This window comes from Cuculus canorus, chromosome 29, assembly GCF_017976375.1.
Source record: "Cuculus canorus isolate bCucCan1 chromosome 29, bCucCan1.pri, whole genome shotgun sequence".
Taxonomy (NCBI): Eukaryota; Metazoa; Chordata; class Aves; order Cuculiformes; family Cuculidae; genus Cuculus; species Cuculus canorus.
The window spans coordinates 326,976-341,760 of record NC_071429.1 but is presented as its reverse complement, the minus strand read 5'-3'; the positions used below and the strand labels follow the sequence as shown (position 1 = coordinate 341,760).

General features: G+C 57.7%; 1 protein-coding gene across 1 annotated transcript in view; it reads right to left on the bottom strand.

The window, feature by feature from the left end:
- POU6F1 (POU class 6 homeobox 1) overlaps positions 1-13,399 on the bottom strand; it is a 33,466-nt gene extending 20,067 nt beyond the window's left edge. The window contains exons 1-2 of the mRNA XM_054051355.1: positions 13,226-13,399; positions 5,207-5,279 (exon numbers count right to left, since the gene is read on the bottom strand). The gene's annotated coding sequence lies outside the window, so the exon portion shown is untranslated. The remainder of the gene's footprint in view (positions 1-5,206; positions 5,280-13,225) is intronic.
- Between the last annotated feature and the right edge of the window lie 1,386 nt (positions 13,400-14,785).

The window sequence follows — 14,785 nt, the reverse complement described above, 5'->3', positions numbered from 1 at the left end:
TGCTCAGCAGCCCGGGGACACCGCGACGCCAGCAGGAGGCATTTCCAGCATCCAGGAATCATGGAAAGGTTTGAGTCAGAAGGGATCTCAAAGCCCATCCAGTTCCAACCCTGTGCCATGGGCAGGGACACCTCCCACTGGATGATGGGCTCCAAACCACCATCCAACCTGGCCTTGAAGCCTCCAGGGATGGCGCAACCACAACTTCTCCAGGAAACCTGGGCCAGAACCTCCCCACCCTCACAAGGAAACATTTCTCCCACAGATCTCATCTCAATCGCTCCTCTTTCGGCTCAAAACTGTTCCCCTTCGCCCTATCCCTGCGCTCCGTGATGAAGAAGCCCCACCCCAGCTTTCCTGGAGCCCCTTCTGGTAGGAAACAGCCCCCAACGTCCGTTTCATTGAGTCATAGGATTGGATAAGATGTTTGAGATCATTGAATCCAACCGTTCCTGCCCACTCCTGCACCACCTCTGAGCACCTCCTACACTCATTCTTTGGAGTGTTTTTTGGAGTCGAGGGCTGAGGACTCCACCACCGCCCTGGGCAGCCTCTGCCAGGCCCTCAGAATCCTCTCCATGAAGGAATTCTCCCCAGTATCCAATCTAACCCTCCACTGGGACAACTCGAGGCCATTTCCTCTCTTCCCATCACTCGTTCCTCTGGAGAAGAGCCCACCACCCACCTCACCACAACCTCCTTTCCAGGAGCTGCAGAGGGCGATGAGGTCTCCCCTCAGCCTCCTCTTCTCCAGACCAAAACCCCCTCCAGGTCCCTCAGCTGCTCCCAGAGTCCCTGTTCTCCAGACCCTTCCCCAGCTCCGTTCCCTTCTCCGGATGCGCTCCAGGTCTTTCTTGGAGTGAGAGTCCCAGAAGTGATCCAGGATTTGAGGTGTGGCCTCACCAGTGCCGAGCGCAGGGGACCATCCCTTCCCTGCTCTGCTGACCACCCCATGGCTGATCCAAGCCAGGATGTTGGTGGCCTCCTTGGCCACCAGGTGGCCTCCTTGGCCACCTGGGCCACTGTTGGCTCTTGGTTGGCTGCTTTCAACCACAGCCTTTTCCTTTTCATGAGCCCTTGAGCATTTCTGTGCATCTCAGAAGCCACCGGACTCCTGCTGAGGCCACCGAGCGTATCCAGAGCCGGAGCTGGCATCGGTACGCGATGAGGGAACACGGTTATTCCGATCTCGTTGATCCAAAGGGGCTTAAATTGAATTAATTCCCAAATTCTCATTGGAAGCTCAACAGGGGCCGAATGCGCCATTCCCTCAAGGTTTGGTATCACTCGTTCTTCAACATCCGCAGCGATGTGACGCCGGGCTTCCAGCAGAGACGGAGGCAACGGCTTGTCCCAGCTCTCCGCCTTTTCCTTGGCTCATCCCAAAAATCCACTGAGGACCCAGAACCGGCCCCACCGCCACATCCAGCTGAGACTGTGAGAGCAGCCGGTGATGGATCTCCGGTAGATGCTGTGGCTTTTGGTGATGGATCTCCGGTAGATGCTGTGGCTTTTGGTGATGGATCTCCGGTAGATGCTGTGGCTTTTGGTGATGGATCTCCGGTAGATGCTGTGGCTTTTGGCGATGGATCTCCAGTAGATGCTGTGGCTTTTGGTGATGGATCTCCAGTAGATGCTGTGGCTTTTGGTGATGGATCTCCATCCACTGTGGCTTTTGGTGATGGATCTCCATCCACTGTGGCTTTTGGTGATGGATCTCCATCCACTGTGGCTTTTGGTGATGGATCTCCGGTAGATGCTGTGGCTTTTGGTGATGGATCTCCATCCACTGTGGCTTTTGGTGATGGATCTCCATCCACTGTGGCTTTTGGTGATGGATCTCCATCCACTGTGGCTTTTGGTGATGGATCTCCGGTAGATGCTGTGGCTTTTGGTGATGGATCTCCGGTAGATGCTGTGGCTTTTGGCGATGGATCTCCAGTAGATGCTGTGGCTTTTGGTGATGGATCTCCAGTAGATGCTGTGGCTTTTGGTGATGGATCTCCATCCACTGTGGCTTTTGGTGATGGATCTCCATCCACTGTGGCTTTTGGTGATGGATCTCCATCCACTGTGGCTTTTGGTGATGGATCTCCGGTAGATGCTGTGGCTTTTGGTGATGGATCTCCAGTAGATGCTGTGGCTTTTGGTGATGGATCTCCATCCACTGTGGCTTTTGGTGATGGATCTCCGGAAGATGCTGTGGCTTTTGGTGATGGATCTCCGGAAGATGCTGTGGCTTTTGGTGATGGATCTCCGGTAGATGCTGTGGCTTTTGGTGATGGATCTCCGGTAGATGCTGTGGCTTTTGAAACGCGGCCGCAGCTTCGGAGCAGACAAACACCTCCGGGATGTCGGGATGCGGATTAATTAACAACTCCTTCTAATGAGACAGGGAGCGGAGCGAGGGACGGGCGAGCGGATCGCGCCGGCAGTCGGCATTATTAAAAGTTAATGAGAATTCCCGCAGCCGGAGCCGGAGCCGGGGATAACCGGGGATAACCGGGGATAACCGGGCTGCCCGCAAGGCAGCAAATCCAAGGGGGAAAGAGTCCCGGAGAGAGCGGGAAGGGGAAGGAAAAGGCTTCGGAGGGGCTTTCTGAGCAGCTCCAGGGAGGGGTTGTTGGGAGTGTGAGGGGCTCTGACCCCATTCCTGATGGATTCACACCAAACTGGGAATGAAACTGGGAATGAAACTGGGAGCCCAAACTGGGAATCAAACTGGGAATCAAACTGGGAGCGCACACTGGGAGCTCAAACTGGGAGCTGAAACTGGGAATCAAACTGGGAATCAAACTAGGAGCCAAAACTGGGAGCTCAAACTGGGAGCTCAAACTGGGAGCTCAAACTGGGAGATCAAACTGGGAGATCAAACTGGGAGATCAAACTGGGAGCGCAAACTGGGAATCAAACTGGGAGCCAAAACTGGGAGCACAAATTGGGAATCAAACTGGGAGCTCAAACTGGGAATCAAAACTGGGAATCAAACTGGGAGCCAAACTGGGAATCAAACTAGGAATCAAAGTGGGAGCCAAACTGGGAATCAAAGTGGGAGCCGAAACTGGGAGCACAAACTGGGAGCCCAAACTGGGAGCTCAAACTGGGAGCTCAAACTGGGAGCACAAACTGGGAGCCCAAACTGGGAGCTCAAACTGGGAGCTCAAACTGGGAGCCCAAACTGGGAATCAAACTGGGAGCTCAAACTGGGAATCAAACTGGGAGCTCAAACTGGGAATCAAACTGGGAGCGCAAACTGGGAATCAAACTGAGAGCTCAAACTGGGAATCAAACTGGGAGCTCAAACTGGGAATCAAACTGGGAGCGCAAACTGGGAATCAAACTGAGAGCTCAAACTGGGAATCAAACTGGGAGCTCAAACTGGGAATCAAACTGAGAGCCCAAACTGGGAATCAAACTGGGAGCGCAAACTGGGAATCAAACGGGGAGCCAAACTGGGAATCAAACTGGGAGCGCAAACTGGGAATCAAACGGGGAGCCAAACTGGGAATCAAACTGGGAATCAAACTGGGAATCAAACTGGGAGCGCAAACTGGGAATCAAACTGGGAGCCCAAACTGGGAATCAAACTGAGAGCTCAAAGTGGGAATCAAACTGGGAATCAAACTGGGAGCGCAAACTGGGAATCAAACTGGGAGCGCAAACTGGGAATCAAACTGAGAGCTCAAACTGGGAATCAAACTGGGAGCGCAAACTGGGAATCAAACGGGGAGCCAAACTGGGAATCAAACTGGGAATCAAACTGGGAATCAAACTGGGAGCGCAAACTGGGAATCAAACTGGGAGCCCAAACTGGGAATCAAACTGAGAGCTCAAAGTGGGAATCAAACTGGGAATCAAACTGGGAGCGCAAACTGGGAATCAAACGGGGAGCCAAAACTGGGAGCCAAAACTGGGAGGTCAAACTGGGAACCAAAACTGGGAGCTCAAACTGGGAGCTCAAACTGGGAGCTCAAACTGGGAGCTAAAACTGGGAGCCCAAACTGGGAGCCCAAACTGGGAGCGCAAACTGGGAGCCCAAACTGGGAGCCAAAACTGGGAGCCAAAACTGGGAGCTCAAACTGCGAACCAAAACTGGGAGCTCAAACTGGGAGCTCAAACTGGGAGCGCAAACTGGGAGACCAAACTGGGAGCTCAAACTGGGAGCGCAAACTGGGAGCTCAAACTGGGAGCCCAAATTGGGAGCTCAAACTGGGAGCTCAAACTGGGAGCCCAAATTGGGAGCTCAAACTGGGAGCGCAAACTGGGAGCCCAAACTGGGAGCTCAAACTGGGAGCCCAAACTGGGAGCTCAAACTGGGAGCTCAAACTGGGAGCCCAAACTGGGAGCCCAAACTGGGAGCCAAAACTGGGAGCGCAAACTGGGAGCCCAAACTGGGAGCCCAAACTGGGAGCTCAAACTGGGAGCCCAAACTGGGAGCCCAAACTGGGAACCCAAACTGGGAGCGCAAACTGGGAGCCCAAACTGGGAGCTCAAACTGGGAGCCCAAACTGGGAGCCCAAACTGGGAACCCAAACTGGGAGCCCAAACTGGGAGCTCAAACTGGGAGCGCAAACTGGGAGCCAAAACTGGGAACGCAAACTGGGAGCCCAAACTGGGAGCTCAAACTGGGAGACCAAACTGGGACCCCAAACTGGGAACCAGAACTGGGAGCTCAAACTGGGAGCTCAAACTGAGAGCTCAAACTGGGAGCCCAAACTGGGAGCCCAAACTGGGAGCCCAAATTGGGAGCTCAAACTGGGAACCAGAACTGGGAGCGCAAACTGGGAGCCCAAACTGGGAGCGCAAACTGGGAGCTCAAACTGGCAGCCCAAACTGGGAGCTCAAACTGGGAGCGCAAACTGGGAGCTCAAACTGGGAGCGCAAACTGGGAGCTCAAACTGGCAGCCCAAAGTGGAAGCCCAAAGTGGGAGCCCAAAGTGGGAGCCCAAAGTGGGAGCCCAAACTGGGAAGAAGGGCGCAGCTGGAATGGAAGGGATGGCCAACGGGTTCAGGGGTCTTTGGGGAGACCCTTCCTCCACCGCCCGTACACACCCAAACGCCAACTCCACCCGCGCAGCCACTGGAGAGCAGAGCCCAGCGTGGATGGGGAGCACTGGGACGCTGTGCGGGGAGCGCGTAGCCGAAATCCCACGGGATGGCGGAGGCGGCGGTGTGGGGAGAGGCCGCAGCCCCGGTGAGCACTCACTGTTTGCTCTGGGTGAACGGACGCTCCTGGCAGGAGATGGGGTTCCTCCGCGCTGCGGCACTCCAGGCTTGGGCTGCAGGGAAAGAAACACCGGAGCTGTCTGAGCCGAGCTCTGCCTGCTCCCAGCGCTCCTGGAAAGTGCTGAGGAGCAACGGCGTCCCACGCGCCAGGCTCTTGGCGAAAGCCAATGACACAAAAGCATCTCCATCCTCGCAACTGAATTCTCTCTCCTTGGCCCTCAAAGAGGAGGAGAGCTTGGGGAACTCAACTCGAACCACCTGTGGCATCGCAAAGGCTTTCCTTGGAGTTGGCCAACGTATGGAGACCAAATCCAGTGCCAACCCAGCCCTGGTTGTCACCCAGCCCTGGTTGTCACCCAGCCCTGGTTGTCACCCAGCCCTGTCCATCCCAGTCTCTGCCCAAAGCGCGCGGTTCCAGCACGACCAGAGCGGAGCAAGGTTGAAAGGGGAATAAAATCCCTGCTCTGAGTGCCGGGTCAACCTCAGCGCGAGCCATGGATCGTTCTCGTCTGCCCCACGTTGGAGGGCTCCAATAATGAGGAGAGGAGAGAGGAGAGAGGAGAGGAGAGGAGAGAGGAGAGGAGAGGAGAGGAGAGGAGAGGAGAGGAGAGGAGAGGAGAGGAGAGGAGAGGAGAGGAGAGGAGAGGAGAGGAGAGGAGAGGAGAGGAGAGGAGAGGAGAGGAGAGAAGAGAAGAGAAGAGAAGAGAAGAGAAGAGAAGAGAAGAGAAGAGAAGAGAAGAGAAGAGAAGAGAAGAGAAGAGAAGAGAAGAGAAGAGAAGAGAAGAGAGAAAAGAGACGAGAAGAGGAGAGGAGAGGAGAGGAGAGGAGAGGAGAGGAGAGGAGAGGAGAGGAGAGGAGAGGAGAGGAGAGAAGAGAAGAGAAGAGAAGAGAAGAGAAGAGAAGAGAAGAGAAGAGAAGAGAAGAGAAGAGAAGAGAAGAGAAGAGAAGAGAAGAGAGAAAAGAGACGAGAAGAGAGAAAAGAGACGAGAAGAGGAGAGGAGAGGAGAGGAGAGGAGAGGAGAGGAGAGGAGAGGAGAGGAGAGGAGAGGAGAGGAGAGGAGAGAAGAGAAGAGAAGAGAAGAGAAGAGAAGAGAAGAGAAGAGAAGAGAAGAGAAGAGAAGAGAAGAGAAGAGAAGAGAAGAGAAGAGAAGAGAAGAGAAGAGAGAAGAGAGAAGAGAGAAAAGAGAAGAGAAGAGAGAAAAGAGACGAGAAGAGGAGAGGAGAGGAGAGGAGAGGAGAGGAGAGGAGAGGAGAGGAGAGGAGAGGAGAGGAGAGGAGAGGAGAGGAGAGGAGAGAAGAGAAGAGAAGAGAAGAGAAGAGAAGAGAAGAGAAGAGAAGAGAAGAGAAGAGAAGAGAAGAGAAGAGAAGAGAAGAGAAGAGAAGAGAAGAGAGAAAAGAGAAGAGAGAAGAGAGAAGGGAGAGAAGGGAGAGAAGGGAGAGAAGAGAGAGAAGAGAAGAGAAGAGAAGAGAAGAGAAGAGAAGAGAAGAGAAGAGAAGAGAAGAGAAGAGAAGAGAAGAGAAGAGAGAAAAGAGAAGAGAGAAGAGAGAAGGGAGAGAAGGGAGAGAAGAGAGAGAAGAGAGAGGAGAAGAGGAGAAGAGTCATTTTTCCTCGCTGCCACGCAAAGACACCAATTAGCGCCCAAACCGATTAACCAGACATTTCGGAATGTCAGTCTCGGCGCAGTTCGGTGGCGGGAGCGCTTCGGGTGTCAGAGTGGGCGCTCCTCCCCCGGCAGACGCCACGGCAGCAGCATTTTATTGCACTTCTTCACACTTTCTTTTAATTTTTTTTTTTTAATGAATGGGCCTAATCCTGCGTGCAGATGGTGGTGCTGAGCGCACGACAGCCGACTCGCGACAGATGGCGGCAAGGAAACGAAATGCACAAAATAATAATAATAATATTAAAAACAGGAGGAAGGGGGTGGGGGGGAAAGGCAGCATAATTTAAGATGCTCCACGTCTCGCTGTGAATATAATTGCCGTGTTAATTACAAGCGTTGATGACTCAGAGACGGAGCCACTTGGATCCCAAGTGGGTGGAAATCTAAGTTTGAACAAACTTGCCACAGGTGAGAAGTCGGAAGAGGTGAATTCGAGCGGCTCCGTGCAGGAGTTTGGACACGGATGAAGCTCACCAAGTACTCGCTGTCCTGATCATGGAATGGGTTGGAAGGGAACTCAAAGCCCATCCACCTCCCACTGGATGAGGGGCTCCGAGCCCCATCCAACCTCGCCCGGAATCCCCCCAAGGATGGGGCAGCCACCACCGCTCTATTGAGGCTTCTTCTTCAACCAAGGGCTCCTCACAGGAAAACATTCCTTCCTAAGATTCCAACAATCCAACCTTCATCCCTCCCCACGGCAGGGGGGTTGGAAGTGGATGATCTTTAAGGTCCCCTCCAATTCCATGATTCTATGAATATCTCATCTCAACCTCCCCTCTCTCAGCTCAAAGCCGTTCCCCTCATCCTCTCCCTGTCCTTCCTGATCAAGAGCTTCTCCCCAGCTTTCCTGGAGCTGCTTTCCAGACTGGAAGCTGCTCTAAGGTCTCCCCACAGCCTTCTCTTCTCCAGGATGAACAACCCCAACTCTTTCAGCCTGACCTCATACAGGAGGTTCTCCAGCCCTCGGATCATCTCCGTGGTCTCCTCTGGACTCGCTCCAACAGCTCCATCTCCTTCTCACGCTGAGGACTCCAGAATTGGACACAGGGCTCCAGGTTTGGTCTCACCAGAGCGGAGCAGAAGGGCAGAATCCCTTCCGTCCCTGCTGCTCCCATGGCTTTGGATGCAGCCCAGGACACGGTTTGGCTTTCTGGGCTGTGAGTGCACTTTTCCAGCTCCTGTGGAGCTTCTCCTCCCCCAAAACCCCCAAGTCCTCTCCTCAGGGCTGCTCCAAATCAATTCTCCGTCCGGTCGGACTTGTGCTGGGGATTGTCCCCACCCAGGAGCAGGACCCTGCCCTTGGCCTTCTTGAACCTCACGAGGTTCACACGGCCCCACCGTTCCAGCCTGTCCAGGTCCCTCCGGATCCCTCTCTTCCCTCCAATGTGTTGATGACTTAACTTGAGTTAATTGCCTTGAATGGACACTCCTATCCCAGGCTGAGGAGCTTCAATGGCCCACAAAGTGACATCAGCTTCAGGGCGATGAGCCCAGAAAGCCACCACTAAAGCAGTGGTTCTGGTCCCCAGGCAGGTCTGGACACGAGGAAAAGGCATCTCGGTACCTCTGGCAAAGCTGTCACCGACACCAAAGGGACCAACCCAGGTTGTGGTCCTCCTCCCTGGAGTGTGCCCAGTGGCCAAGAAGGCCACCGGCATCCAGGCTTGGATCAGCCATGGGGTGGCCAACAGAGCAGGGAAGGGATCGTCCCCCTGCACTCGGCGCTGGAGAGGCCACACCTCGAATCCTGGGTCAGTTCTGGGCCCCTCACTCCAAGAAAGACCTTGAGGGGCTGGAACATGTCCGGAGAAGGGAACGGAGCTGCGGAAGGGGTTGGAGAACAGAGGTTCTGGGAGAGGCTGAGGGACCTGGTGGGGTTTGGTCTGGAGAAAAGGAGGCTGAGGGGAGACCTCATCGCTCTCTGCAGCTCCTGAAAAGGAGGTTGGGGTGAGGGGGTTGGTGGTGGTGAGGTGGGTGTTGGTCTCCTCTCCCAAGAAATAGGTGATAGGAGAAGAGGGAATGGCCTCAAGTTGCACCAGGGCAGGTTCACATTGGACATCAGGAACAATTTCTTCACCGAAAGGGTTCTCCAAGCACTGGAATGGCTGCCCAGGGCGGTGGTGGAGTCCCCATCCCTGGAGGTGTTCAAAAGATGGACAAGAGGAGGTCCCCAGGGCTATGGTTTAGTAGTGGACAGCTATGGTTGGGGTTGATGATCTCAAAGGTCTTTCCCAACTTAGCGACTCTACGATTCTAAAGGGATTTTTCCCCACTCACAAATCAACTTCCCTCCTAAAACGGAGGGAACTTTGAACTGCATCGCTCGCAAGACTTGATTTACAGATGGGGAAACTGAGGCAGAAGATGACCGGCAAGCACCCTGCAGCCGAGCTCGCCCATTGTGAACCAAGAGGGAAGAGAAACACAGGCATTTTGTCCTGCTGGGAGTGGAGCCCCAAGCTCCCATTTACAACCTTCCCACTAAGGAGCAAAGTGATGGAAATCCCATTCCTACCCCATTTTCCCCCATTCAGCCGGAGCAGAGCCCGTCTGGGCAATTCCTGAAGATCAGGGCTGGAAGGGAAAGCCGGAGGCGCCCACGCTGGCAGGATGATGAACTATAAGACAGAGGAGTTTTCACCCCTGGGAGGCCTTTGGGCACCTCCCCAGCTTTCTTCATCCATGGTGTTGAGTCATATCTGTGCCTGGAAATCCCCAAACCAGCGCTGGGGCAGCCGAATCCCGAAGGAGAGCCCAGGAAAACTCATAGTCTCGTGGAACGCTTTGGGTTGGAAGGGACCTCCAAGCTCCATCCAGTTCCAACCCTTGCAATGGGCAGGGACACCTCCCGCTGGATCAGGGGCTCCAAAGCCCCATCCAACCTGGCCTGGAACCCCTCCAGGGATGGGGCAGCCACCGCTGCTCTGGACAACCTGGGCCAGGGCCTCCTCACCCTCACAGCAAAAGATTTCTGCTCAAGATCTCATCTCAATCTCCCCTCTTTTAGCAAACACCCGTTCCTCTCGTCCTCTTCCTGTCCTTCCTGATCAGGAACCCCTCCCCAGCTTTCCTGGAGCCCCTTTCCAGACCAGAAGCTGCTCTAATGTCTCCCCACAGCCTTCTCTTCTCCAGGATGAACAATCCCAACTCTCTCAGCCTGTCCTTGAACAAGAGGTCCTCCAGCTCTCGGATCATCTCCGTGGCCTCCTCTGGACTCGCTCCAACAGCTCCATGTCCTTCCTGTGCTGAGGACTCCAGAACTGGACACAGGACTCCAGGTGGGTCTCACCAGAGCGGAGCAGAGGGGCAGAATCCCTTCCCTCCCTACTGGTCCCACAGCTTTGGACGCAGCCCAGGACACGGTTGGTTTCTGGGCTATGAGTGCACTCTTCCGGCTCACATGGAGCTTCTCCTCCCTCAGCCCTCCACGTCCTTCTCCTCAGGGCTGTTCCCAATCCATTCTCCAAATCTACTATCACTTATGACTCAACTCATCTTCCAGCGAGAAGGTTCAGCCGGGGCTGCTCCGTGGTGGTCACAGGGTTCACCAAACAGCCTCAGGAGCTCCGTTGTGCCCGGACACGAGGTTGGCTTGGGAATTCGCAGCGGTGGAGGAAGCGGAGCTGCTGTCATGGAGCAGTCACTTCCCAGCCTGGATTATCTCCTCTGAGAGATGCAAAACACATGGGATGAGAGGTTGGGTGGCATTGATTCAGCCCCAACCACCAGGAATGAGCGGCGGTGGAAGCACGACTCGCTCCGTGTCCAATTCTGAGCAGAAAGAGGAGCGATCCTTCAATTGCTCCATCAAAGGAGGGGAAATACCCAATGGAGGGTTCAAACCTTGCTTGAAAAAAAAACTGGGAAAACACCAAACCAGTTGCCGGTTTGGTGGTTTGAATCCGTTCTTTGCATCGCTAACGAGGAGCATTTTCCTCCAAGCCACGGTATTTCCCAATGGGAGTGAAGATGCTCGGAGATGGGCGCGCGGCATCTCGTGCTGCAACTGCCCGGGATGAACCTCTTCATCGTCGCTACGCTTCCCATCATCCCGGGATTTCGGGGCAAATTCCCATCCTGGATAAAACCCATCTGCGTGGCCGTGTTGAGGGGAACAGGATTTCGTTCTTCGTCGTAGCGCAAACGCGGGCGGCTCCGCGCGAGGAGCAGTCGGATCAGCTCTGGTGACTTCCCAGGAATCCCATCCTTTCTCCGGAGAGAGATGGGAAAGTGTCTTTATTCCTGCTACCCAACGAGGGGATGATGGGATGAAGTTCTGGTCCTACCAGGCGAGCACGGCAAAGCCGGGAGGAGCTTTGGGATCTTCCAACCTGGTGCAATCGCAGCTCCGACATCTGTCGCCCCCCCAAAACAGCGCCCGGAGCATCAATCCCTCTGTCCTGCCAACATCCTGGGAGTCACCTCAGGGGTCCTGGGATGGCCCAAAGGGATATCACGGATGGTTGGGGGGGGCCCAGGAGCCCCCCTGGAGGCTGCAGTCCCACCAGTCATGAAGTGGGGGGCAGGTTGTGCCCCTTTTTGCACAACCCGTGGCTGAGGATCAAACCTGACACCGGAGACGGGTCCAAGGGGGGAGAGCTCTTCCCTCTGCTCCCCAGGGAAGAGGCGCACGCAGCCCCCCCCCCCATTGCATTTCTCACCCCACCCCGACAGTTGGGATCCACCCTATCCATAGGTGCCTCCCTGTTCCCTGCGCTGCCGGAGCTCCGCAGCATCCAGGGAAAGGGTGTCCCCCCCAAAAAAAAATCCGCAAATTGAGGGGCTCAGGGCAGAGACCCCCCCTGCAGGGGTGCACAGCCCCCCCATAAGCCTCGCAGCACTGGGCTGGAGCACCCCAAAATGCCCCTGTACCCCCCAGCCCCACTCTCCATCCCCCCCCGACTCCGCTCACCCCAATCCCTGCCCGACACCCACAGCCCAGAGGGTCCCTTTGCCCCCCCCCGGCAGGACCCCAACACTGTCCCCCCTCTCCTGCCCCCCAAATCCTATCTCCCACAGCCCCCAATTCCTCCTGCCCCTCTTTCTCTGCCCCTCGGTCCCCCCAGTATCCCCCCTTAGCACCCCCTAACCCTCCCCCCCCCCCCATCCCAGTGCCCCCCATCAGCTCTCTCACTCTCGGTGCCCATATTCCCAGTTCTCCCCAGTTCCCCCATTTCCCCCCCACCTGCATCCCAAACCTTGCTTCGGGTATTCCCAGTTCCCCCCCCTCCCAATCCCAGTGCCCCCCCTCCATCCCCACTCCTACCGCCCGTATTCCCAGTTCCCCCATTTCCCCACCACCTGCATCCCAAATCTTGCTTTGGGTATTCCCAGTTCTCCCCAGTTCCTCCCCCCCCCCCATCCCAGTGCCCCCCCTCCATCCCCACTCTTGTTGCCTGTGTTCCCAGTTCTCCCCAGTTCCCCCCCTCCCAATCCCAGTGTCTCCCTCTCCATCCCCATTCTTGGTACCTGAATTCCCAGTTCTCACCAGTTCCCCCCCTCCCAATCCCAGTGTCTCCCTCTCCATCCCCATTCTTGGTACCTGAATTCCCAGTTCTCACCAGTTCCCCCCCTCCCAATCCCAGTTCCCCCCCCCCGTCCCAGTGCCCCTCCCTCCATCCCCACTCTTGGTACCTATGTTCCCAGTTCTCCCCAGTTCCCCCCCTCCCAATCCCAGTTCCCCCCCTCCATCCCCACTCTTGGTCCCTGTGTTCCCAGTTCTCCCCAGTTCCCTCCCTCCCAATCCCAGTGCCCCCCCTCCATCCCTACTCTTGGTGCCTCTGTTCCCAGTTCTCCCCAGTTCCCCCTCTCCCAATCCCAGTTCCCCCCCTCCTAATCTCAGTGCCCCCCCCCTCCATCCCTACTCTTGGTGCCTCTGTTCCCAGTTCTCCCCAGTTCCCTCCCTCCCAATCCCAGTTCCCCCCCCCATCCCAGTTCCCCCCCCCCCCCAACCCCACTCTTGGTGCCTGTATTCCCAGTTCTCCCCAGTTCCCCCCCCCAATCCCAGTTCCCCCCCCATCCCCACTCTTGGTCCCTATTTTCCCAGTTCTCCCCAGTTCCCTCCCTCCCAATCCCAGTGCCCCCCCCCTCCATCCCCACTCTTGGTGCCTGTATTCCCAGTTCTCCCCAGTTCCCCCCAGTTCCCCCCCTCCCAATCCCAGTTCCAATCCCACTGCCCCCCTCTCTCCTCTGTTTTCCGCGCCGCTTTCCCCCCCCCATCCCCGGCTCTTTATCATAAATATATAAATTATGCTAATTACCGCATTGCATATTCACCGCGCGGCCCCCCCGCCCCCCGCCCGGCCCCGCTCCGGCCCCGGCCCCGCACTCACCGGGGGGCTCCGCGCTGCTCCGTCCTGCTCGTGGAGCTCCGCGCTGCTTTAGGGGGGCAGCTCCGAGCCGATCGTGGAGCTCCGACCCGCTCCGTGGAGCTCCGCGCTGGCTCGGGGGGGGCAGCTCCGACCCGATCGTGGAGCTCCGCGATGCTCCGTGGAGCTCCGCGCTGCCTGTTGGGGGGGGGGGGGGGGGGGGGCAGCTCCGCGCTGCTCCGTGGAGCTCCGCGTTGCTCCGCGGGGGGGAAAACGGGGACGGGGAAGGGGGGGGGGAATGGGGGCTCCGCACCGCCCCGCGTTGCTCCTCGGCCGGGAATTAATTAACGATTCATCTCACAGCGGCTTTGGCGGCACAAAGAGGCGGGGGGGGTGGGGTGGGGGGGGCACGGGACCCCCGGGTTCGGGGTGTTGGGGGGGGGTTTGGTGCGTGGGGGTGAGTGGGGTGTTTTTTTCCCCCTCCTCCTCCTCCTCCTCCTCCTCCCGGGGGATTTTTTAGCTGCTGCGTCATGAACATAATTTATGCGCAGGCCTTTGCCGCATCCGCGGGGCTGCGGCGCGGGGAGCGGCCGCGGGGGGCGCAGCCGGCGGGACCCCAGTGGGGAACACCCCCCCCCAAATGGGGACACCCCCCCCCAACCGGGACCCCAGCACGGAACACCCCCCCCCACCCCCCCAACCAGGACACCCCCCCCCCAAATGGGGACATCCCCCCCCCAAACCGGGACCCCAGCACGGAACACCCCCCTCACCCCCCCCAACCGGGACCCCCCCCAACTGGGGAACCCCCCAAACCGGGACACCCCCCAACCGGGACCCTCCGACCGGGACCCCCCCAACTGGGGAACCCCCCAAACCGGGACCTCCCCCCAATCAGGACCTTCCGACTGGGACCCCCAGCACGGACCCCCCCCCCAACCGGGACCCCCCCAACCGGGGACACCCCCCAAACCGGGACACCCCCCAATCAGGACCTTCCGACCGGGATCCCCAGCACGGACCCCCCCCTCCCAACCGGGACCCCCCCAACCGGGGACACCCCCCAAACCGGGACACCCCCAACCAGAACCCCAGCACAGAACACCCCCCCAACCGGGACCCCCTCCACCGGGGACCCCCCTCCAACCGGGACCCCCCCAACCAGGAACCTCCGACCGGGACCCCAGCACAGAACACCCCCTCAACCGGGACCCCCTCAACCGGGGACCCTCCCCAACCGGGACCCCCCCCCAACCAGGACCCTCTGACCGGGACCCCCTCAACCGGGGACCCCCCTCCAACCGGGACCATCCGACCGGGACCCCCAGCACGGACAAACCCCCCAATCGGGACCCTCCAAGCGGGACCCCAGCACGGACCCCCCCTCCCAACCGGGATCCCCCCAACCGAGGACCCTCCCCCCAACCGGGAACCCCCAACCAGGACCCTCAGACCGGGACACCCAGCACGGACCCAACCCCCCCCAACTGGGATCCCCCCAACCGGGGAACCCCCAAACCGGGACACCCCCAACCAGGACCCTCCGACTGGGACCCCAGCACGGACCCCCCCCAACCGGGGACC